The 24,546-nt window shown below is 40.8% G+C and overlaps 1 long non-coding RNA gene and 1 other non-coding gene across 2 annotated transcripts in view; one reads left to right on the top strand and one right to left on the bottom strand.

The window, feature by feature from the left end:
* Positions 1-947: 947 nt before the first annotated feature.
* Positions 948-24,546, bottom strand: part of LOC136866019 (uncharacterized) — a 68,394-nt gene continuing 44,795 nt past the window's right edge. The window contains exons 2-3 of the long non-coding RNA XR_011017906.1: positions 2,159-2,349; positions 948-1,089 (exon numbers count right to left, since the gene is read on the bottom strand). This is a non-coding gene — a long non-coding RNA (uncharacterized lncRNA). The remainder of the gene's footprint in view (positions 1,090-2,158; positions 2,350-24,546) is intronic.
* TRNAT-AGU (transfer RNA threonine (anticodon AGU)) lies at positions 11,674-11,747 on the top strand. Its single transcript has one exon. It is a non-coding gene; the product is annotated as a tRNA-Thr (tRNA).

Below are 24,546 nucleotides of genomic sequence, written 5' to 3'. Positions count from 1 at the left end.
CGAGGTGCTGGTCATCCTCCCCAGTTGTATCCCACGACCCAATGTCTGAAGCTCCACGACACTGCCCTTGAGGAGGTAGAGGTGGGATCCCTCGCTGAGTCCGAGGGAAAAACCGACCCTGGAGGGTAAGCAGATTAAGAAAGAAAGAAAGAAAATATATTACGTGTATTATAGAAAAAATGTTTGTTTATTCGCCCATAGTGAAGGAAAATATTACCAGTTTTTGAAATGTCGTTATCTTTCTTTCTTTCTTTCTTTCTTTCTTTCTTAATCCATTCACCCTCCAGGGTTGTGTTCTCCCTCAGACTCAGGAGGAATTCCACCTCTATCGCCTCAAGGGCAGTGTCCTGGAGCGTGCGATTTTGGGTCGGGGGATACAATTGTGGAGGACGACCAGTACCTCTCCCAGGTTGCCTCACCTGCAATGCTGAACAGGGACCTTGTGGGGGATGAGAAGATTGGAAGGGAAAGGCAGGGAAGAGGGAAGAAAGCGGCTGTGGCCTTAACTTAGGTAACATCCCGGTATTTACCAGGAGGAAAAATAGGGAAATGACGGAAACCCACTTCGAGGATGGTATACAATATATCTACCCTTTCCTTTCCAGTCCAGATATAAAGAGTACGATACAATCGCTCAGGATCTTCTGAGGAGGGAATCGCCGCCCCCTCGCCTCTACTCAGTTGACCTCCCGAGTCTGAGTTGACCCCGTTCCAACCCATGTGCCACTTTTTTAAAATTTCGTGGCAAAGCCAGTAATCGAACTCGGGCCTCCAGATGTGGCACTGACCACTACACCACAGAGGCGAACTTGTCATTATCCTAAGAAATAGTAATATTGTGTGTAAAAATATAAAATAACGTTGGAGATAATTTCGAGTGGCTGTTTAAATATGTTGAGGAACGGTTAAAATAGGTAATAAAATGAAAAACTAAAACAAGTAGGTTTTATAGACTTTTATTTAAAAAGATATGGAGGAGGGAGGAATTTACAGCTGAATTCTATGGAGCCAGATTGATGGTAGAGTACTGACGGCACTTGGTGGAGATATCCAAACTGCAGGGGAGGTGAGGAGTCAGGAAAGAAGAATCTAAAACAAAAGAAAACACTCCATTAATTAAATCTCATATTTTAAAATGAAATAAAAAACATAAAGTTTATTAATAAAATGTTTTCGCTGTTATCGTACATTTTTAAGGACATTTACCAAGTTATACTTCCTCTTAAAACAATAATCAGCACCATCTTTTAAATTACAATCTTCAAAAACTTTTGTGAAACACATTATATCAACTCCCACCTAGCCTTTTTCAAAAGGTCCCTTAAAAAGCGACTAATTTTACACCCTCGCAGGACTATCATAAATAAATATGCTACACAGAATGTCTTAAATTCTGATCTAGGTATCTTGTACAAACGCAAGGTTTCAATATCAAGAAAATAAGGCTCCTCTCGTGAAACTCTTACAGCATTGTATTGATAATCGGGATGATAAGCTACCCAATATCAGAATTAATGTTCTCAATAGCATCCCTGTATTACTAGCAAAAGAAAAGTGGAGTATTATATCTTTCATAAATTTCGAGCTGATCACGATAAACATTTGGAAAAGTTAGCCTCAAGTGATCATTGCGTGTCGTATTAATCAAGTCTTGCCCCTTGTCATCTCTGGTTGTGTTTCCTACAGGCCGACTTGAACTACTTCTCTTGGGAACGGCCTCTTACTAGGCTTTGGTTAGGTCCGTTCCCGCCTAATCTGATGGCCGATTAAGAGGGTCTTCACTATATTTGAAATTCATTAATTTTCTCTCCCACAAAAGCAAGAAATAGTTTTCGAAAGTTTTTTTAAATCTGCTTTGCTTGTGGCGTTGATATGGTAAGTTTCTATACAGGAATTATTAGCAAACCTTTGCTCACTGAGACGTCCACAAGAAAACAAAATCTGGGAGTTTTGTAATGTAGACTACTTATTTATAATATCGGGTAATTTATATCCTTCGAGAGACCACTCCACGCGTTAACAGCCGGTCGTTTCTAGCTAACAGCGGTGAACGGGTTATAATTCTCTTTTACTAAAGAAAATTATAACGGGGTGATTGAATGACATGTAAGGAATATCCGTCATTAGAGGAGGAATACAGCCTTAAAAACAGTATTACCATAAAGAGAGGGTGGTTCATCCAACGTAAGCGTAGTTCCTGGCGTAGTATGGGTTGTAAGAAGGAGCGTAGCCGTAGGCAGAGTAGGCTTTAACGGCAGGGTAAGCTCCAGCGGAGTAGGCGTATGGGGTGTTGTAGTTGTAGACGTACTGGGCTGAAGCGACGGCCAAGACGGCGAGGACGACAAACACCTGTAGGAAGAAGACAGTGAAAATCATTAATTCTGAATGATTAAACTAAATTAAAAATATCAGTATTTACCAATTAGAAGTAAACACGGTTAATAGAAATTACAGTAGTTAATTATGATCTAGTATTGCAAGAATAGGTTCAACTGATTTCGTATTTTTGTCAATATTATTTTTGCTTTTGCGGTTCTTTGAGTTATTGTAATGTAGTTAATATTTTTTCACATCTATTTTTTTAAAGAATGTCTACGTGAATCATAAGAACACTGAACATTTTCGAATATAGAAGAGAATGGTTCAAAATTATTGAAAAGGATGACAGAATACAGTATAAAATTTAGTGGAGTTTTGTAGGGTGTGTGTCTGCTTGTCATCCCTCCAGTTGCTGGTGGTCCTAAGAGAGATTAGTTGAGTGTACGTCATTGCTGATGGCCCTATAGCAAACCGGCCAGGTCGGGGATATTTACTTGGGCCTGAGAGCTGGTTTGAGGTCCACTCAGCCTTAGCGATTACAATTGCGGAGCTATCTGACGTTGAGATGGCTGCCCCGGTCTAGAAAGCCAAGAATAACGGCCGAGAGAATTCGTCGTGCTGACCACATCTTCTAATCTGTAGGCCATCGGACTGAGCAGCGGTCGATTGGTAGGCCATGGCCCTTCGGGGCTGTTGAGCCATGGGGTTTGGTTTTATGTCACGATTGATGGTACTAAGAAAGATCAGTTGGATGTGTGTCACTATTGATGATGATCCTAAGAAAGATCAGTTGAAAGTATATCACTCTTGATAATCCTAAGAAAGATCAGTTGGGTGTGTGTCGTTGATGTTTCTAAGAAAATCAGTTGAGTGTTTGTCACTGTTGATTGATCTAAGAAAGATCAGTTAGGTGTATGTCACTGACGATGGTCCTAAGAACGATCAGTTGAGTGAATCTTACTGTTGATGATCCTAAAAAAGGATCAGTTGAGTGTATGTCACTGTTGATTGGCCTAAGAAGGAGCTGTTGAGTGTATGTCACTGTTGATGGACCTAAGAAAGAGCAGTTGAGTGTATGTCACTGTTGATGGACATACGAAAGAGCTGTTGAGTGTATGTCACTGTTGATGGACATAAGAAAGAGCTGTTGAGTGTATGTCACTGTTGATGGACATACGAAAGAGCTGTTGAGTGTATGTCACTGTTGATGGACATAAGAAAGAGCTGTTGAGTGTATGTCACTGTTGATTGGCCTAAGAAGGAGCTGTTGAGTGTATGTCACTGTTGATGGACCTAAGAAAGAGCAGTTGAGTGTATGTCACTGTTGATGGACATAAGAAAGAGCTGTTGAGTGTATGTCACTGTTGATTGGCCTAAGAAAGAGCTGTTGAGTGTATGTCACTGTTGATGGACATAAGAAAGAGCTGTTGAGTGTATGTCACTGTTGATGGACATAAGAAAGAGCTGTTGAGTGTATGTCACTGTTGATGGACATAAGAAAGAGCTGTTGAGTGTATGTCACTGTTGATGGACATAAGAAAGAGCTGTTGAGTGTATGTCACTGTTGATGGACATAAGAAAGAGCTGTTGAGTGTATGTCACTGTTGATGGACATAAGAAAGAGCTGTTGAGTGTATGTCACTGTTGATGGACATAAGAAAGAGCTGTTGAGTGTATGTCACTGTTGATGGACCTAAGAAAGAGCAGTTGAGTGTATGTCACTGTTGATGGACATAAGAAAGAGCTGTTGAGTGTATGTCACTGTTGATGGACATAAGAAAGAGCTGTTGAGTGTATGTCACTGTTGATGGACATAAGAAAGAGCTGTTGAGTGTATGTCACTGTTGATTGGCCTAAGAAGGAGCTGTTGAGTGTATGTCACTATTGATGGACATAAGAAAGAGCTGTTGAGTGTATGTCACTGTTGATGGACCTAAGAAAGAGCAGTTGAGTGTATGTCACTGTTGATGGACATAAGAAAGAGCTGTTGAGTGTATGTCACTGTTGATGGACATAAGAAAGAGCTGTTGAGTGTATGTCACTGTTGATGGACATAAGAAAGAGCTGTTGAGTGTATGTCACTGTTGATTGGCCTAAGAAGGAGCTGTTGAGTGTATGTCACTATTGATGGACATAAGAAAGAGCTGTTGAGTGTATGTCACTGTTGATGGACATAAGAAAGAGCTGTTGAGTGTATGTCACTGTTGATGGACCTAAGAAAGAGCAGTTGAGTGTATGTCACTGTTGATGGACCTAAGAAAGAGCAGTTGAGTGTATGTCACTGTTGATGGACATAAGAAAGAGCTGTTGAGTGTACGTCACTGTTGATGGACATAAGAAAGAGCTGTTGAGTGTACGTCACTGTTGATGGACATAAGAAAGAGCAGTTGAGTGTATGTCACTGTTGATGGACATAAGAAAGAGCTGTTGAGTGTACGTCACTGTTGATGGACCTAAGAAGGATCAATTGCATCTATGTCACTATTGATGGTCCTAAGAGAGCTCAGTTGAGTGTATGACACTGGCGTTGGTCCTAAATGAGTCAAGGGATGTTTTTGTTGCATTAATTGTTCTTGGTCCTTAGGGATCAATACCGTAATGTTTTCTGCGTCCCTTATTCTACCAATGGTGAAAAGTAGTCAAAAATGCTTGCTCACAGTAGCAGAAGACATACTGATTATCACCATCTGTAATTATTACAGACTAAACGCTTTGTAAAAATAAGGTTTCTTCTGAAGACTGAGAATGATAAAGTTCATGCTTATCCTCGCTATAACCCTACCTCACTCTTCTCCAGCTACTTTATGCAGTACAAAAACGTATTGCACAGCAACAAGTAGAGAATATAGAAGAGGAAATATGTGTAATGACCGCTTCTGTGGTGTTGTGGTTAGTGTGTTTAGCTGCCACCCCTGGAGGCCCGGGATCGAGCGGGGTTCACTCAGCCTCGGGAAGTCAACTGAGTAGAGGCCCCCGTCGTTCGATTCCCTCCTCAGCCATCCTCGAAGTGGTTTCCGGAGGTTCCCCCACTTCTCCAGACAAATGCCGGAATGGTACCTAACTTAAGGCCACGGCTGCTTCAGTCCCTCTTCCTTGTCTATCCCTTCCAATCTCCCCATCCCCCGTAGTAGGTGAGGTCACCTGGGCGAGGTACTAGTCCTCTTTCTCATTGTAGCCCCCGACCCAAAGTCTAACGCTCCAGGACACTGCCCTTGAGGCGGTAGAGATCGGATCCCTCGCTGAGTCTGAGGGATAAACCGACCCTGGAAGGTAAATGGATTAAGAAAGAAAGAAAGAAAGAAAGAAAGAAAGAAAGAAAGAAAGAAAGAAAGAAAGAAATTTGTGTAATGTTAATATTTCATTATAATATTTGTTCTTACTATTATCCGTGAAACACTTATACTTACAAGCTTCATCATGTTGGAGAGTTGGCGGAGATTCTGCTGCAGAGAATACTGGTGCCATTTCCAGAGATGAACCCATCTTTTATACAAATCCGTGGAACAGTGGCCTTGAAATGATGTCCTAAAAAAGTCAGGTCTCACATGACCTGCCCAAGAAGCTTTACATATGACCACGCCCCGGTCGATGTAACTCTTTGTGAAGATTCTGTGCCTGAGCCAACAGCATGACCTTCGCCATCGTCGCACCATCAACGGCTAGGACTTTCAAATTCTGTAGCTCGGGGATACGGACACATTCTCCGAGTAAGAAAATATTGAAAATGGCTAAAAATTGTCTCAAGCCTTTATTTATTTATTTATTTTCAACGGTGATGGTTATAGGCCTTCCGAATACTTTGAAATGTAAGATCTTTGCACCGAGCGAGTTTGCCGTGCGATTAGGGTCGCGCTGCTGTGGGTTTGCATTCGGTGGATCGTGGGCTCGAACCCCACTGTCGGCAGCCCAGAAAATGGTTTTTGCGTGGTTTTCCATTTCCACACCAAGAAAATGCTGGGACTGTACCTTAATTACGGCCACGGACGCTCCCTTCCCACTCCTAGCCCTCTCCTATCCCATCGTCGCCATAATACCCATCTGTGTCGGTGCGAAGTAAAGCAAGTTGAAAAATAATATCTTAGCAGCAGCCTCAGAGCCTTTTCTCAAAAATATGCAATGCCCTAGTAATAAGGGGGCGTGATTAGCGCAGGGCTCAGCTGCCGGCTTTCTAATTAGTCAGCTGCAGGTTCCAAAAATGAAGTCAGCATGTTTCTATCGCCCTTATTTATTTATTTATTTATTTATTTATTTATTTATTTATTTATTTATTTATTTATTTATTTATTTATTTATTTTACTAGCTGTAGTACCAGACGTTGACGAGATAATCATACAACATGTGCAAAGTTATCTAACTCCCCAGCTACTTTCCGCCAATATTCAGGGTGTTTTACGCGGGACGCAACAGTTATACCATCTATCGGAGATGAGCGGCAGCAGAAGAGACAAATCACATCATAACAATGGTAAATGTAATGTTAATGTTGAGCAGTTTTTAAGCTTTCGATATGGTTGGCCTTCACATTTAATTTCATTCCGATTTTGTGACATTAAGGCGTCTACTGTAAAGGGAGCCCTTCGTTCTTTCATGACTTCTTCTTGTCTTACTCTTCAATCGTTCCATAAAATTTTCATTTTTTATAATCATCTTCACCATCTTCTTTGTCGATATGGACTGATGACTACGCGGCTTTACACCTTAAGATGATTATGAAAAAAAGCATACAGCCTAGACTGTTTTTTTTTTTTATGAATTGTGTGAAAATATCGCTCGTAGGGTCAGTTGACGCATGCATTTCAGTGGCTTTGGCAGACTGATATGTAATAGCAACTTCTGGCTCGGTGAGGAAAGCAACGGGAAACTAACTCACTCCTCACTTCCCTAGTATGGCTCTTCAGTGACGTCTAGGCTGTTTATGACAGCTGTTGGCGGAACTATGGAGGATCAAACCAGCCTTCGGGCTAAATACCCAACAACAGCCCAGACTGTAGCACCTTATTCCCAGACTTTACATACCGATTTTCATTCAATTCTGTTCACCCATTTTCTCGTGGTTCGGAATTGATATGGACTTGGCAAAACAAAACAAAAAAACAAAAAAATAGAAATTCGAAATATCTCTGTTATCATAGCTGCTATGTTAAAAATGTATGAGAACACCTAATTTTATATAACTTTAGTCATGTAGGCCGGCCCCCGTGGTGTAGGGGTAGCGTGCCTGCCCCTTAACCGGAGGCCCCGGGTTCGATTCCCGGCCAGGTCAGGGACTTTTACCTAGACCTGAGGGCTGGTTCGAGTTCCATTCAGCCTACGTGATTAGAATTGAGGAGGTATCTGACGGTGAGATAGCGGCCCCGGTCTAGAAAGCCAAGAATAACGGCCGAGAGGATTCGTCGTGTTGACCACACGACACCTCGTAATCTGCAGGCTTTTGGGCTGAGCAGCGGTCACTTGGTAGGCCAAGGCCCTTCAAGGGCTGTAGTGTCATGGGGTTTGGTTTGGTTTGGTTTGGTTTGGTTTGGTTTAGTTATGTAGTATTTATTGACAAGACCGCTAATAACATACATATTTGAGAATTACATTTTAGGCCTTCCCCTAAACTACCATTTCACTCAGCGTGAATAACATTATTTATAGCCTAGATTGTAGTGTCTCATTCTCCGACTTTACATGCCGATTTCAACTAAATTCTCTTCAGCCATTTTATTGTGATGCGCGTACATACATACATCAAAACAAACAGACAGCGATAACGGAAAATGAAAGACTGCATTTCCATGTTACTGTTGACACGACCGATACAGAAATAAGATTCGTTTTAAATTCTGAGCAATAACTTATATAACTTATTAGATGTATTTTTAGGAAATGAATTATATATTTTTATTGGTGAATACGATCATTAACAAGCAAATGGGAAGACAATATCTGAAATATTTTTTGCTTTGTTAATTGACTTATATATAGGTTCACTTCATCGTTGTTTTATGTAAAGATTCCTCAGCACGAGGGTTGGTTGGAGCATCAAAAGCTTCGCCATCAGTTGTTACAGATGGCCCAGGTGTCACTGAAAAAGCGTTCTAGGGAAACGAGGAGTGAGGTAGTTTCCTGCTGCTAGACTTTTCTTAAATAATTGCAAGGAATTCGGGAATTTATTGAACATCTACCTTGGTAAATTATTCCAATCCCTAGCTCCTCTTCTTATAAACGAATATTTGTCCCAATTTGTCCCGTCATTTCCAGCTTCATCTTTATGACTTTGATCTTTCCTGCTTTTAAAAACACCACTCAAACTTATTCGTCTACTCATTTCATTCCGCCGGGCTGAGTGGCTCAGACGGTTGAAGCGCTGGCCTTCTGACCCCAACTTGGCAGGTTCGATCCTGGCTCAGTCCGGTGATATTTGAAGGTGCTCAAATATGTCAGCCTCGTGTCGGTAGATTTATTGGCACGTAAAAGAACTCCTGCGGGACAACATTCCGGCACCTCGGCGTCTCCGAAAACCGTAAAAGTAGTTAGTGGGACGTTAAGCAAGTAGCATAATTATTATTATCATTTCATTCCACGCCATCTCTCCACTGACAGTTCGGAACATACCACTTAGTCGAGCAGCTCGTCTCCTTTCTCCCAAGTCTTCCCAGCCCAAACTTTGCAACATTTTTCTAACGCTACTCTTTTGTCGGAAATCACCCAGAAAAAATCGAGCTGCTTTTCTTTGAATTTGTTTCCAGTTCTCGAATCAAGTAATCCTGGTGAGGGTCCCATACACTGGAACCATACTCTAGTTGGGGTCTTACCAGAGACTTACATGCCCTCTCCTTTACATCCTTACTACAACCCCTAAATACCCTCATAACCATGTTCACAGATCTGTACCCTTTATTTGCAATCCCATTTATGTGATTACCCCAATAAATATCTTCCCTTATATTAACACTCAAGTACTTACAGTGATCCCCACAAGGAACTTCCACCCCGTCAACATAGTAATTAAACCTCACAGGAATTTTCCTATTTGTGAAAATCACAACCTGACTTTTAACGCCGTTTATCAACATACCATTGCCTGCTGTCCATCTCACAATATTGCCGAGGTTTTTTTACAGTTGCTCTCAATCTTGTAACTTATTTATTACTCTATACAGAATAACTTCATCCGCAAAAAGCCTTACCTCTGATTCCACTTCTTTACTCATAAGAAAACATAAAGGTCCAATAATACTGCCTTGAGGAATTCCCCTCTTAATGATCAGATAATACTTCACCTATTCCAATCCTCAGAGTTCTGTTTTCTAGAAATATGGCCACCCGTTCAGTCACTCTTTTGTCTAGTGCAAGTACACTCATTTTTTCCAGTAGTCTCTCATGATCTACCCTGTCAAATGCCTTGGATGGATCAATCGCGTCACAGTTCATTTGACCTCCCGAATATAGAATAACCGCTATATCTTGCTGGAATCCTGCAAGTTGAGCTTCAGTGGAATAACATTTCCTATTTGTTCAAGAAGCGAAGGAATGGTCGCCTTTCTAATAAGTAGTCGCCAACTTCCTAGGAAACCACAGGTAAGAGAATCACAGAGAACGTTCCAGCGAAGTGGATTACAACTAGAAAGTGATGGGTTATAATATGTCTCTCAAAATATACTTCTTGGACTCCCGTCTAGATTTGTTTTTCCTCAAAACCAGCAGCTAAACTACTATATTAAATGCACTGAGTGACGAACATGGGCAGCATTTCCGTTGGAATTGCGGAAATAGGAAGGTGCTACCAAGGAGAATGCAGCCCAGAAGTCCCTTCAGACTACTGCTGAACACTCAAAACAGATATTCCTCAAGTATAGCCTAAAATTTATTTCACATACACTTTGAGCAGGGCCGTCTAGGGCGGGCTGAGGGGGCAAATGCCCAGGGATCCGGGCAAACAGGGGACCCAGCCCCCCAAAAAAGAATAAAAATAAAAATGTAAAGTTTAAATAAATTGAAATGTAAATGAGAATACAAAAATACGAAGAACATTGCACAAATTTTGCACTATAATGACTTGGTGATTTCACAAATACACCCAAATCCTTGGTGTAACTCTGGAGCATTTTTGAAGCAAATTTGGTTCAACAGTGGTGTACACAATGAAGAAGGTTGAAAGAAAAACGTTGCTGTATTTTTGGCACAAACTTGGCCTAGAGATTGTCTGATTAATTTGTTTCCTTTTAGGTGCAACCATGGTGTAAAATGTCACTTCTCTTGCACAAATTTTGTTGGTGTAAAAATGGGGTAAAATAATGTGGAAGAAAGATGTGGTGTAATTATGGTGCGGTTTTGGTGCATTTTTTATTGGATTAAATCGGCGCACCCATTGTCACTTTTGCACCAAATTAGCACCACACATACACCACGTTTGCACCGATAAAAATGTTGCACCAAGTTTTTACACTATTATTCATCTTCTAAACAGCAATAGATTTCCCGCTTACTGTAAGTTCAAAGACGCACGATAATACATTTACTTTGTAAAGCAATCGAGTGCTGTTATAAATTCAGAGAGACGTATGCTCAGCCCCCTATATTACCATATATATAAAAAATTCTATTTTGCTATTTGTTTTACGTCGCACCGACACAGATAGGTCTTATGGCGACGATGGGATAGGAAAGGACTAGGAATATGAAGTAAGCGACCGTGGCCTTAATTAAGTAACAGCCCCCAGCATTTGCCTGGTGTAAAAATGGGAAACCACGGAAAACCACTTTCAGGGCTGCCGACAGTGGGGTTCGAACCCACTCTCTCCCGGGTGCAAGCTCAAAACTGCGCGCTCCGATCCGCACGGCCAACTCGCCCGGTCTTGCAAAATTTTGCTGATAAATCTAGCTTTAAGAGATCGAGTTTTGATGAAGGTCACTTTTATGATAGATTGCATGTCTTCATTCAAATCGACACTCTGCGCAATTTTTCGAAACTATCTCAGGTGCGATCCAATTCACAAAAGCACACAATTCCTTGAGAGCAGGCGACGAAAGATAATACATTTGAACAGAGAAAAATGCACACCTAAAAATTTCACGTCCGCCTCTGTGGTGTAGTGTGGTTAGTGTGATTAGCTGCCACCCCCGGAGACCCGGGTTCGATTCCCGGCTCTGCCACGAAATTTGAAAAGTGGTACGAGGGTTGGAACGGGGTCCACTCAGCCTCGGGAGGTCAACTGAGCAGAGATGGGTTCGATTCCCACCTCAGCCATCCTGGAAGTGGTTTTCCGTGGTTTCCCACTTCTCCTCCAGGTAAATACCGGGATGGTAAAACTTCAATACTTACCGAAACGGATAGTTCATAAAGCTAAAGGGGCTGGGATCTTACCTGTGGCGCCGTGGCTTAATTGGTTAAAGCGCCTGTCTAGTAAACAGGAGATCGAGGGTTCGAATCCCTCCGGTGCCTAGTGATCAGATTTTTATTCGTGCACAAAGGTTTCAGCTTAATGGGTTCTGGCATAAGAGCGTAATGGTATGACAGTTGAGACAGGTTTTTCTCTTTTGGCGTCAATTAACTCACAGAATCGCTCAAGAATGAATATTTTAAAAGAATTTAACCTTGCCGTTTCTGGTAGTGCGCTTCGTTTATATAAATATTAATCCTAAACAACAAGCACATCCAACCATCACAGGGAGCTTTCATATTTAAACATTTTGATTTTCTATCTTTCTTTCTTTCTTTCTTTCTTTCTTTCTTTCTTTCTTAATCTGTTTACCCTGAAGGATTGGTTTTTCCCTCGGACTCAGCGAGCGAACCTACTTCTTCCGCCTCAAGGGCAGTGTCCTGGAACGTGAGACTTTGGGTCGGGGGATACAAATGGAGAAGAGGACCAGTACCTCGCCCAGGTGGCCTCACCTGGTATGCTGAACTGGGGCCTTGTGGGGGGATGGAAAGATTGGAAGGGATTGGCAGGGAAGAGGGAAGGAAGCGGCCTTAGACATCCCGGCATTTGCCTGGAAGAGAAGTGGGGAAACCACAGAAAACAACATCTAGGATGGCTTAGGTGGGAATCGAACCCGGGCCTCCGGGGGTGACAGCTAATCATGCTAACATACTAGTTTTATTGGAGGCCTATACTACTCCATTCGGGAGACGAAAGCGCTCGAATTCCACCGTCGGCTGGCATGATAACGGTTTTCTATGGTTTCCCATTTTCACTTTCAGGCAAACGTCAAGAGATTTTCCATCCATAGGCCACAGCCGACTCCTTGCACCTCCTTACCCAATCTGAATCACCATCACTTGTTTCACCTTCATTTGATCCACAACTGTGGTTGGCTTTAGGAAGGGCATCCAGCCGTAAAAATATGCCATATGATTTCGTCTTGCCTCATCTCCGACACCGTACTGGGAAACGAGACAAAGTGGTAGACCTATACTTGAAAATGAGGGGAATGTATTATGGTAAATAACTGGGACTCGGAAGTTAAAGACCTATAAATTCCTTGAAACGGCCAAAAAATAGGACCAAAAACTGGGGAAAAAAAATGCGTTAAAATGCGATTCAAATTCATGCATAATTTTAGATTTATTTGCATATTTAAAGAAAGAATATCATGTTTAAAAATGCAAAATTCTGATGGTATGCAGCATCCAGTGCTAAAATATATGAGTGAAATAATTCCTCTTTCAGAGTGTATATAATTTTAGTTTAACATCATCATCATCATCTGTTTACCCTCTAGGTTCGGTTTTTCCCTCGGACTCAGCGAGGGATCCCACCTCTACCGCCTCAAGGGCAGTGTCCTAGAGCTTCAGACTATTGGTCGGGGGTACAACTGGGGAGAATGACCAGTACCTCGCCCAGGCGGCCTCACCTGCTATGCTGAACAGGGGCCTTGTGGAGGGATGGGAAGAGTGGAAGGGATAGGCAAGGAAGAGGGAAGGAAGCGGCCGTGGCCTTAAGTTAGGTACAATCTCGGCATTCGCCAGGAGGAGAAGTGGGAAACCACGGAAAACCACTTCGACGATGGCTGAGGTGGGAATCGAACCCACCTCTACTCAGTTGACCTCCCGAGGCTGAGTGGACCCCGTTCCAGCCCTCGTACCACTTTTCAAATTTCGTGGCAGAGCCGGGAATCGAACCCGGACCTCCGGGGGTGGCAGCTAATCACACTATAATTTTAGTTTAACATAATTTTTAAAAAAAGAATTCTGTTTTTGTTAAAAAAAAGCAGAATTTAGAATGACTTTTTTTTTTTGCACCCAAAACTGAATACAGCGTAAGCCTACCCACAGTGGACATCCTGGAGAAAGGAATTAAAATTAGCATAATTGAAATAATATTTGGCTTAACCGAACTAGGGTTACAAAAATTGGAATTTCGAAACCTTACCTCTGTTGGCTTTGCATTATATCACAGTTGTCATCTCCGGGTTCTTGCAAGAGAGTTAGCTCAAAATGCGATCGCAATTCCAGTTACTACTACTAAAAATGTTTTCACTTCTCTCCTGAAGGGGGAGGTGGGCCTCTTAGACGGTGACGCCGTCTCTCAGGCCGGGAGATTTGTTACGGTGAAGATGCTCGGAGAAGGTCACGGGGTTGGCGGGCATGGCCTATACTAGGAACTGTCCCTGTATTCGCCTTAGTGCAGGAGAATGGAAAACTACGGAAAACCATTCTCAGGACAGCCGACGGTTGGGGCCAGCCATGAGGTCCAGCCCTGTACCGTCTCCCGAATACAGAGGCGTAGAGCCACGGTAGAGCCGTGACCACCCCTCCTCTGCTCAGTTGGCCAGTCAGAGTACAGAGCTGTTGAACCACAGACCAGCCGTGCCAACCGTGGCCTTGAGAAAAGTACCATGCCGGAATTTTTTATGGAATTGAAATGGGGAAACCACAGAAAACCATTTCGAGGGTGAGTGATGGGAGATTCGAACCCACCTAGAGCTAGCAACCATAACAGGCCATGCAGCAAGGCATTGAGCAAATCAGTTCGGTCCGACTGTTAGTTTATCGACCCGAAAGTTGGTTGGAACATCAAATGGCACCACCAAACGTTATATTGTAATAGAAAACTCGCAAAAACCGATGGCGGTGCCAAAATGAAGCGTACTATGAAGATAAGAAGTGAGGTAAATTTCCACTGCTTTCCTCACTGGACCAGAAAGTGCTATTGCAGCACGAATAACCCTACGAGTAGCACTTTTCATAACACACTGGTCCATTAGTCGTGGCCCGAATATATATCTCTACTCAGCCCTAAGCAAACCTCGCCAGCTTCTTTACTGTCCCAGCCATAAATGAAACTGAGGCTTCGACAGAAGCCACATTTTACTTTAGTCTGTGTCAAGAGACAGACGAAAAAATACGGCATCCATCAGGAAATAGTATCGGGTGACACATGTTCGGAATAAATAGCATAAATGTTGTATTTAACCTATATTCACCGGGCGAGTTGGCCGTGCGGTTAGGAGCTCGCAGCTCAGAGCTCACATCCGGGAGATAGTGGGTTCGAACCCCACAGTCGGCAGCCCTGAAGATGGTTTTCCCTGGTTTCCCATTTTCACCCCAGGCAAATGCTGGGACTGTACCTTGATCAATCAATGATCAATCAATACTGATCTGCATTTAGGGCAGACGCCCAGGTGGCAGATTCCCTATCTGTTGTTTTCCTAGCCTTTTCCTAAATGATTTCAAAGAAATTGGAAATTTATTAAACGTCTCCTTTGGTACGTTATTCCAATCCCTAACTCTCCTTCCTATAAATGAATATTTGCCCCAGTTTGTCCTCTTGAATTCCAACTTTATCTTCATATTGTGATCTTTCCTACTTTTATAAACGCCACTCAAACTTATTCGTCTACTAATGTCATTCCACGCCATCTCTCCGCTGACAGCTCGAAACATACCACTTAGTCGAGCAGCTCTTCTTCTTTCTCTCAATTCTTCCCAACCCAAACTTCGCAACATTTTTGTAACGCTACTCTTTTGTCGGAAATCACCCAGAACAAATCGAGCGGCTTTTCTTTGGATTTTTTTCCAATTCTTGAATCAGGTAATCCTGGTGAGGGTCCCATACACTGGAACCATACTCTAGTTGGGGTCTTATCAGAGACTTATATGCCCTCTCCTTTACATCCTTACTACAACCCCTAAACACCCTCATAACCATGTGCAGAGATCTGTACCCTTTATTTACAATCCCATTTATGTGATTACCCCAATGAAGGTCTTTCCTTATATTAACACCTAGATACTTACAATGATGTCCAACAGGAACTTTCACCCCATCAACGCAGTAATTAAAACTGAGAGGACTTTTCCTATTTGTGAAACAACCTGACTTTTAACCCCGTTTATCAACATCTCACAACATTTTCGATGTCACGTTGCAGTTGCTCAGAATCTTGTAAATTATTTATTACTCTATACAGAATAACATCATGCGCAAAAAGCCTTACCTCCGATTCCACTCCTTTACTCATATCATTTATATATATATAAGAAAATATAAAGGTCCGATAATACTGCCTTGAGGAATTCCCCTCTTAATTATTACAGGGTCAGATAAAGCTTCACCTACTCTTAACTCTCTGAGATCTATTTTCTAGAAATATAGCAACCCATTCAGTCACTCTTTTGTCTAGTCCAATTGCACTCATTTTTGCCAGTAGTCTCCCATGATCCATCCTATCAAATGCTTTAGACAGGTCAATCGCGATACAGTCCACTTGACCTCCAGAATCCATATCTGCTATATCTTGCTGGAATCCTACAAGTTGAGCTTCAGTGGAATAACCTTTCCTAAAACTGAACTGCTTTCTATCGAACCAGTTATCAATTTCACAAACATGTCTAATATAATCAGAAAGAATGCCTTCCCAAAGCTTACATACAACGCATGTCAAACTTACCCGCCTGTAATTTTCAGCTTTATGTCTATCACCCTTTCCTTTATACACAGGAGTTACTATAGCAACTCTCCATTCATCTGGTATAGCTCCTCCGACCAAACAATAATCAAATAAGTACCTCAGATATGGTACTATATCCCAACCCATTGTCTTTAGTATATCCCCAGAAATCTGATCAATTCCGATCGCTTTTCTAGTTTTCAACTTTTGTATCTTATTGTAAATGTCATTGTTATCATATGTAAATTTTAATATTTCATTGGCCTTAGTCTCCTCTTCTACCTCGACATTTTCCTTGTAACCAACAATCTTTACATACTGCTGACTGAATACTTCTGCCTTTTGAAGATCCTCACATACACACTCCCACAGCCTATTTCCAGTCATTCGACCGGGTCAGGAATGGAATGAATGAAGCTCCCATCTAGCGGCGAGGATAGGAATTGTGCCGGCTGCCGAAGCCTGTCGCACTCCTCTGGGGCAGATACACACTCCCCTTGTCCATTAATTATTCCTGGAATGTCCTTTTTGGAACCAGTTTCTGTCTTAAAATACCTATACATACCCTTCCATTTTTCACTAAAATTTGTATGACTGCCAATTATGCTTGCCATCATGTTATCCTTAGCTGCCTTCTTTGCTAGATTCAATTTTCTAGTAAGTTCCTTCAATTTCTCCTTACTTCCACAGCCATTTCTAACTCTATTTCTTCCCAGTCTGCATCTCCTTCTTAGTCTCTTTATTTCTCTATTATAATAAGGTGGGTCTTTACCATTCCTTACCTCCCTTAAAGGTACAAACCTGTTTTTGCATTCCTCAACAATTTCTTTAAACCTATCCCAGAGTCTGTTTACATTTTTATTTACCGTTTTCCACCGATCATGGTTACGTTTTAGAAACTGCCTCATGCCTGCTTTATCAGCCATATGGTACTGCCTAATTGTCCTACTTTTAAGACCTTCCTTTCTATCACAATTATTTTTAACTACGACAAAAACAGCTTCATGATCACTAATAACCATCTATTACTTTCAGTTTCCCTATAGAGCTCATCTGGTTTTATCAGCACCACATCCAGGATATTTTTCCCTCTGGTTGGTTCCATTACTTTCTGAATCAGCTGTCCTTCCCATATTAACTTATTTGCCATTTGTTGGTCATGCTTCCTGTCGTTCGCATTTCCTTCCCAATTGACATCTGGCAAATTCAGATCTCCTGCTACAATCACATTTCTTTCCATGTCGTTTCCCACATAGCCGACTATCCTATCAAATAATTCCGAATCCGCGTCAGTGCTACCCTTTCCCGGTCTGTACACTCCAAATATATCAAGTTGCCTATTATCTTTAGAAATGAGCCTTACACCTAGAATTTCATGTGTTTCATCTTTAACTTTTTCGTAGCTTACAAATTCTTCTTTCACCAGAATGAACACTCCCCCTCCCACCATTCCTATCCTATCTCTACGATACACACTCCAGTGCCGTGAGAAAATTTCTGCATCCATTATATCATTTCTCAGCCATGATTCAACTCCAGTACAATATCTGATAAATATATCTATTAAATTACTTAATTCTATTCCTTTCTTTACAATACTTCTACAGTTCAACACTAACAATTTTATGTCATCCCCACTTGATTTCCAGTTCCCTGTTCCCTTATCACCGCTCCCTAGGCCACCCTGTTTCCCTGAATGTACCTCCCTATTACTCTTCCAAACAAATTTCCTAACTTATACGTACCACTGCGGTTTAAGTGAAGGCCATCAGAGCGCAGATCCCTATCTCCTAGCCACCCATTAGGATCTAGAAATTTCACTCCCAGTTTCCCACATACCCACTCCATAGTCTCATTTAAATCCCCATTCACCCTCCAGTCATTATCCCTTCTACACAGTATTCCACTAATAACAATCTCCGCTTTCGTAAACTTCACCCGTGCTGCATTTACCAGATCCCACACATCTCCAACTATGTTGGTACTTATATCAGCTTGCCTTACGTTGTTGGTACCAACGTGAAACACTACCACCTTCTCCTTCCCCTCCTCCCTCTCTTCTACTTTCCTCAACATCTGCCTCAACCTAATTCCTGGATAACATTCTACCCTGGTTCCCTTTCCTCCACACACACTTTCCCCACGTGTCAGAACCTCAACCCTACCCACCTCATTTGATCCCCTCCCCTCCTGGTCAGCCCTATCTTTCCTGATAGCTGCAGAAGCTACTTCCTCCACCCTTTTCTCCTTCCCTTGACCCTGTTTCACCTGTCTTTTCCTATCCTCTACTCTGCATTTCCCTTTCCTACCTTTTCCCTTCCTCCTACTTCCACACATCTCAGCAACAGTTCCCTGTCCCTCATCTTCCCTCTGTTGTTCTACCTGGAGTGACTCGTACCGATTTCGCACAGACACCTGTCCTGAATTCTGATCCTGAATAGAGCCCTTAGCCTGCAATCTCCTTCCCCTTAGAACATTAGACCACCTGTCTTCTACAACTCCCCCCTTTCCTTCCCCTCCCTCTTGTACACCTACTGTAACCTGTACATTCTTTGAGGGAGTCCTATCTTCCTTCCTGTCCTCTGGCCTTAATTAAGGCCACGGCCACTTCCCTCCCAGTCCTAGCCCTTTCCTGTCCCATCGTCGCCATAAGACCTATCTGTACCGGTGCGACGTAAAGCAAATAGCAAAATAACCTATATTCACAAGAAAGTATTTGTCATTCCGCAATGCTTCTCTGACAAGTCATATTTCTTCCTTAACATTAGATCATGTACGGTAGTCTTGAATTACCAACACGCTTCCAACCATGATAATCAAAATTAAACAAGTTTTATCAGGCATATAAATGCATATTTAGACTGTTTTTAGTTTTGTTGCATATTTTGACCAACATCGGATTATAACGACATATTTTGGTGACTTTCATTTGAATTCCGTTTTATAAAAATCAGAGTAATGATATTTCAGGACTGAATGGAATATACTGTACTTCTACTGAAGAACTGAAGAACCATTGAAAAGTAGTGTATGGAATGTTTCTAGCTGCTAAAAGCTATTGTTTGTTGGTTGCATCAATTCCTGGAAACCGGGATATAGTTTTCACGGAAGCGGAGACAATTATGCAATCATTTGTCTGCAGTTTTTCATAATTTTCTCCAAGTGATTGAACTCCATTTAAGTGGGCTCCCGTTACATCATGCGATGTCGAAAAATGTTTTTCTCGCTACAGGACGATACTCAGTGACAACAGGAGAGTATTCTTATTCAACGAACTTAAGATGCATGTGGTCATAAATTGCAACAATCCTGACAATGGAGACTAGCTCATGTACGAAAGCTTCATTCAAATAACACATATTTTTGTGTGTAACGTAAAACTGATTGCATATTGAACAGTGAAAGAAACTGTAGTGTTTAAGTCTTCCACAGAGTCCATCCTTGTCCAGGAATATGCAGTGTAATTTTAATGAGTTCATGAACTATTCAGTATTATAGTTGATTTTAGTTTAAGGATTTCCAGCAATTAAAACTAATTTAACTCTACATTAATTGCAGCCTGTAGAAATCGTAATAAAAGTGTTTCTGTATGCAATGTAGATGCTATTCATTAAGTCATATTTTTCATTTTATAGGTCACATACTTATAATTTTAATGCATAAATGCATACATATTTCAAATTTTAGGTCATAGAAATCTGCCCCCTAGTGATAAATCACTGGGATTCAGTAATCACTAAGTTTCGGGTGTTATGGAAAAGTCATATTTCTTTTTTGAGCTCATTTTACCTGAAATATGAAAAATAACTGTGAAAGATAGGTCTTTGACCTCGTTTAAAGCAATGTTATGTTGCATATAAATGGATATTTTGGTCATTTTTATTGTTTTGGCCATATTTTGCTTATTTTAGTGATATAAGGTCATAATTTGTTATATTTTGGTCATTGTTATTGTGTTGGTCATATTTTGCTCATCTTAGTGATATAAGGTCATATTTCGCTTATTTTAGTGATATAAGGTCATATTTTGGTCATTTTTATTGTTTTGGTCATATTTTGCTCATTTTAGTGATGTAAGGTCATATTTTGCTTATTTTAGTGATATAAGGTCGTATTTTGTTATATTTTGGTCATTTTTATTGTTTTGGTCATATTTTGCTCATTTTAGTGATGTAAGGTCATATTTTGCTTATTTTAGTGATATAAGGTCATATTTTGCTTATTTTAGTGATATAAGGTCGTATTTTGTTATATTTGGGTAATTTTTATTGTTTTGGTCATATTTTGCTCATTTTAGTTATATATGGTCATATTTTGCCTATTTCAGTGATATAAGGTCATATTTTGTTATATTTTGGTCATTTTTATTGTTTTGGTCATATTTTGCTCATTTTAGTGATATAAGGTCATATTTTGCTTATTTGCTTATTTTAGTGATATAAGGTCATATTTTGCTTATTTGCTTATTTTAGTGATATAAGGTCATATTTTGTTATACTTTGAGCATTTTTGTTCAAATCGAGGCGTTGTTTTTAACAAGGAGCATGTTATCTGCGTCGATTTTCAAACACGTGATTCCAAAATACTGTAGTAGATGTATTTTTCTTTCTTTCCCTGAAAAAGTTAGCAGATTTAGAAGACGTAATTCTGAGGACGTAATGCTGTATGAACGTTCGCCAACAGATACCAAAAAGCATGTTAATACATTACTTCGATTTTTTTCGGTCTTTATTTATGAAAACAATGTGAGAACTGTGCCTCAGGGCTATGATACTGAATGAACGTATAAATTTATAACGTACCTACTGTAGGTCTGTCAGTTTGTATGGTAAATCCATCTGCTATATTATCGTTAATCACTTTTTGGCACGTTTAATGTTAATAATACTCTAATACTTGCTACACATCCCTAAAATAAGTCATACATTTTTAAGTCATATTTAGCTAGTTTTTAGGGCATATTTGCTTGCATATTTTGTACTTCTTCAGGTCATCCTAGTCATCATTAGTGTAAATTCATTGTTCGTTTGTTAACAGGCGCGCTATTCTACTGAGAACTGCTGTTTATTTATTTATTCATCAATTTTCTTTATCATCATCGTCATCGTATTATATGTACATCGTATGTTTCTATCTTTTAAATATTGTATAGGTTTAGGATTCCTTTCTAGTGGCTTTAAAATTCAGATTTCATTTGGGTCTTTATCTATAAGATAATTTCATGTTAAGAATACGTTAATGCTCTTATAGACCTACAAGAAGCAAACACGGTTTTCGGAGACGCTGAGGTGCTGGAATTTAGTCCCTCAGAAGTTCGTTTACGTGCCAGTAAATCTACCGGCACGACGCTGGGGTATTTGATTACCTTCAAATACCACCGGACTGAGCCAGGATCGAACCTGCCAAGTTTGGGTCAGAAGCCGAGCGCTTCAACCGTCTGAGCTACTCAGCCCGGTAACATTAATATCTACTTTATGAATGAGGCTGAGGAGGAAATGAAAGTATACTGTTCTGAATTTTCAGCTTATTTTCTTCCTCCTTATATCTTGAATTTTAAATATTCAATTTCACCAATACATGTGCTGTCTGTGATGATGTTGAACAGAGCCGTTCGATTTGGCGATCATGTTGTCATGAGAGAAATGCTGTTTTCTTAACATGGAAAGATCTATAGAGAACCAGTGCTTTGGTCACGACCAGCTTGATAGATGTCAGTTCCCTTTGAACCGTTTCATTGCCGAAGAAATTCACGGTATTAATTACCTTACATTTACTTGAAGACTGCTTGTAAAACATGTTAAAATATGCACAATAAAGGTAGAAAATATGCACAATCGAAATTTGAAATTTATGAATTAAATTCACATATATATTAAACCTAATAATTCGTCTAATTTCACCTTCAAACGCACTTCCTTGTCGGTTTTGGTCAACGTATCAGCAAACAAAATATGCATTTGCGAAGAAACCTGATGTCTAGTGATTAGTTTCCGGTTATAATTTTTGGGGGTTTAAAAATTACGGGTGTGGCGGGGGGAGGGTCCATCCTGAACTCCCACCATATCTATGCCATTGCCAGAGAATCTGATGCCCCCAAAGATCCCTAGAAAAGCCAAAAATCCCAGGTCTCCCCCAGGCATCGTCGTCGTCAATATCCTTTATTATTATTATTATTATTATTATTATTATTATTATTATTATTATTATTATTATTATTATTATTATTATTATAATAACTATTATTATTATTATGTTAATGTTTGTTTGTTTGTTTGTTTGTTTGTTTGTTTGTTTGTTTGTTTGTTTGTTTGTTTGTTTGTTTGTTAGAAGGGGGTCAAACACAGAGGTAACTGACCCCGATCGATTTTCAGATATTTTGCCTTTAATACATTAATCTTATTCGGTCAATTGTATTCGTGTACGTTTCCTTCTGAAAGCTTGAGGTCCAAGTATTTCTCAATGGACGCAACGTAGTCTGAAGATATAGAGATTAGTAAGTTGATTGATACGTCTTGCAGAGTCTATCAAGTTATCAAGGCACATTTTGACAGTTTCAAATTTCCTCAACGATTAGTAAAAGTAAACTGGTCATATGCACGGCGGCATTTTTGTGGCGAGATCAATGTTGCCGTCAGCTATACGAGTGGCATTAAAACTCACTGTCGGCCGCAGAGAAACCAGTCGCACAGCTTGGTCGACAGAAAACAAAGCAAATCGCATCTCTTTTGCTATTTGGTTCAATAGGCAATATACTACAATAGCTAGAAGCTTCATGGGTGACCAAAGAAATAATACAACCTATCACTCTTCCGATGAAACAACTGGTTTCCATCCACTCTGGCTGTTCGGCTCCTTGGCTGAATGGTCAGCCGTCGGTTCGATTCTCGACCAGGTCGGGGATTTTAACTTCGACCGGTTAATTTCCCCAGCTTGGGGAACGAATGTTAGTGTTCATCTTAAATGTGTATGCAAGTTCAGTTCGTCGAGAAAAATACAAACTTGTAGTTGACTACGTGGTCGATAAGACCGAAAGCCAAATTTTAAGAAAAAATTCAAAATGGCATCACGAAGATGAAAGACGGGTTCTAATGTCTATGCGCTAAGGTCATTAAAACAAGTGGATATTACAATGTAGAGGGCTTACTGCCCCGGTAATAGAGCAAGTATTGCCAGGCTGCGGTTTTGTCCGGAAAGTTCGGTTTAGTGGATATTGTCGGTGTGTGTTTGAGGAGGTATTTTCTATTTTTTATATATTTAGTCAGTTTACCGTGCAGGTTTGGTTTCTTCCCAGGACTCAGCGAGGGATTCCACATCCACCGCCTCAAGGGCAGAGTCCCGGTGCGTGATATTTGGTCGGGGATACAACTGGAAAGGAGGACCAGGCGGCCTCGTTTCTGTGCTGAACACGCGCCTTGTGGGGAATAGGAAGAGATGAAAGGATAGACAAAGGAAAAGGGAAGGAAGCGGCCGTGCCCTTAAATTGGATACCATCCCAGCATTTTCCTAGTCGTGAAGTGGGAAACCACTTCGAGGATTAATGAGGTGAATCGAACCCACCTCAACTCATTTGACTTCCCCAGTGGACAACGTTCCAGTCCTCGTACCACGTTTTAAATTTCCTGGCAGAGCCGGGAATCGAGCCCGGGCCTCCGGGAGTGGCAGCTAATCACACTAACGACTACACCACGGAGGCGGACTTAATTTCTTTATTAATGATTAACATATGTGCTTTTTCAATCATTTCAAACCAGGGTGGGTAAGTTTTGAAAGTAATTGTGGTAGAATTTGGTTCTGAGAAGGAAAAACTAATCTCACGTGCGTGCAACAAAATAAAGGAGTAAATTTGCATTTAACTTGCGGCTGGTACAAGATTCCAAAACCTGGTGACCATGAAAATCAACACGCAAATGTGGTAACAGGGAGATTTTTTCTTTTCGGTTCGAGAAGTCTACCATTGGCTATTTTCTGATTCGAACTGGCCAATCAGATGCGAGTATGAAGAGGAACTGGTAGAGTATAATTTTATTTTCTCTCTTTTGTGAATGTAGAACAAATTATGTTGTTTCAAGAAAAAGCAAGTGATTTTTATAAAATAACTAATAACTATTATTCCTTTTCTTTTCTTAAAGTTTTATGTCATAATTCTAGAATAGTAAAAAAGCAGAAAGATACGTTGAACTAAAGCCTTCTCTCTTCCCTGCATCTTCTTTCGATATTCTCATTCCCCACAACGCCCCTGTTTAGCACAGCAGGTGACGCTACCTGGGAGAAGTACTGGTCCTCCTTACCAGTTGTATCCCCTAGCAAATGTCTCACGCTCCAGGACAATGTCCTGTAGAGGTGTGAAT

The sequence above is a fragment of the Anabrus simplex genome, chromosome 3 (genome assembly GCF_040414725.1).
Source record: "Anabrus simplex isolate iqAnaSimp1 chromosome 3, ASM4041472v1, whole genome shotgun sequence".
Lineage (NCBI taxonomy): Eukaryota > Metazoa > Arthropoda > Insecta > Orthoptera > Tettigoniidae > Anabrus > Anabrus simplex.
The sequence above is the reverse complement of the archived record's forward strand: the minus strand, read 5'-3'. Positions and strand labels throughout refer to the sequence as shown.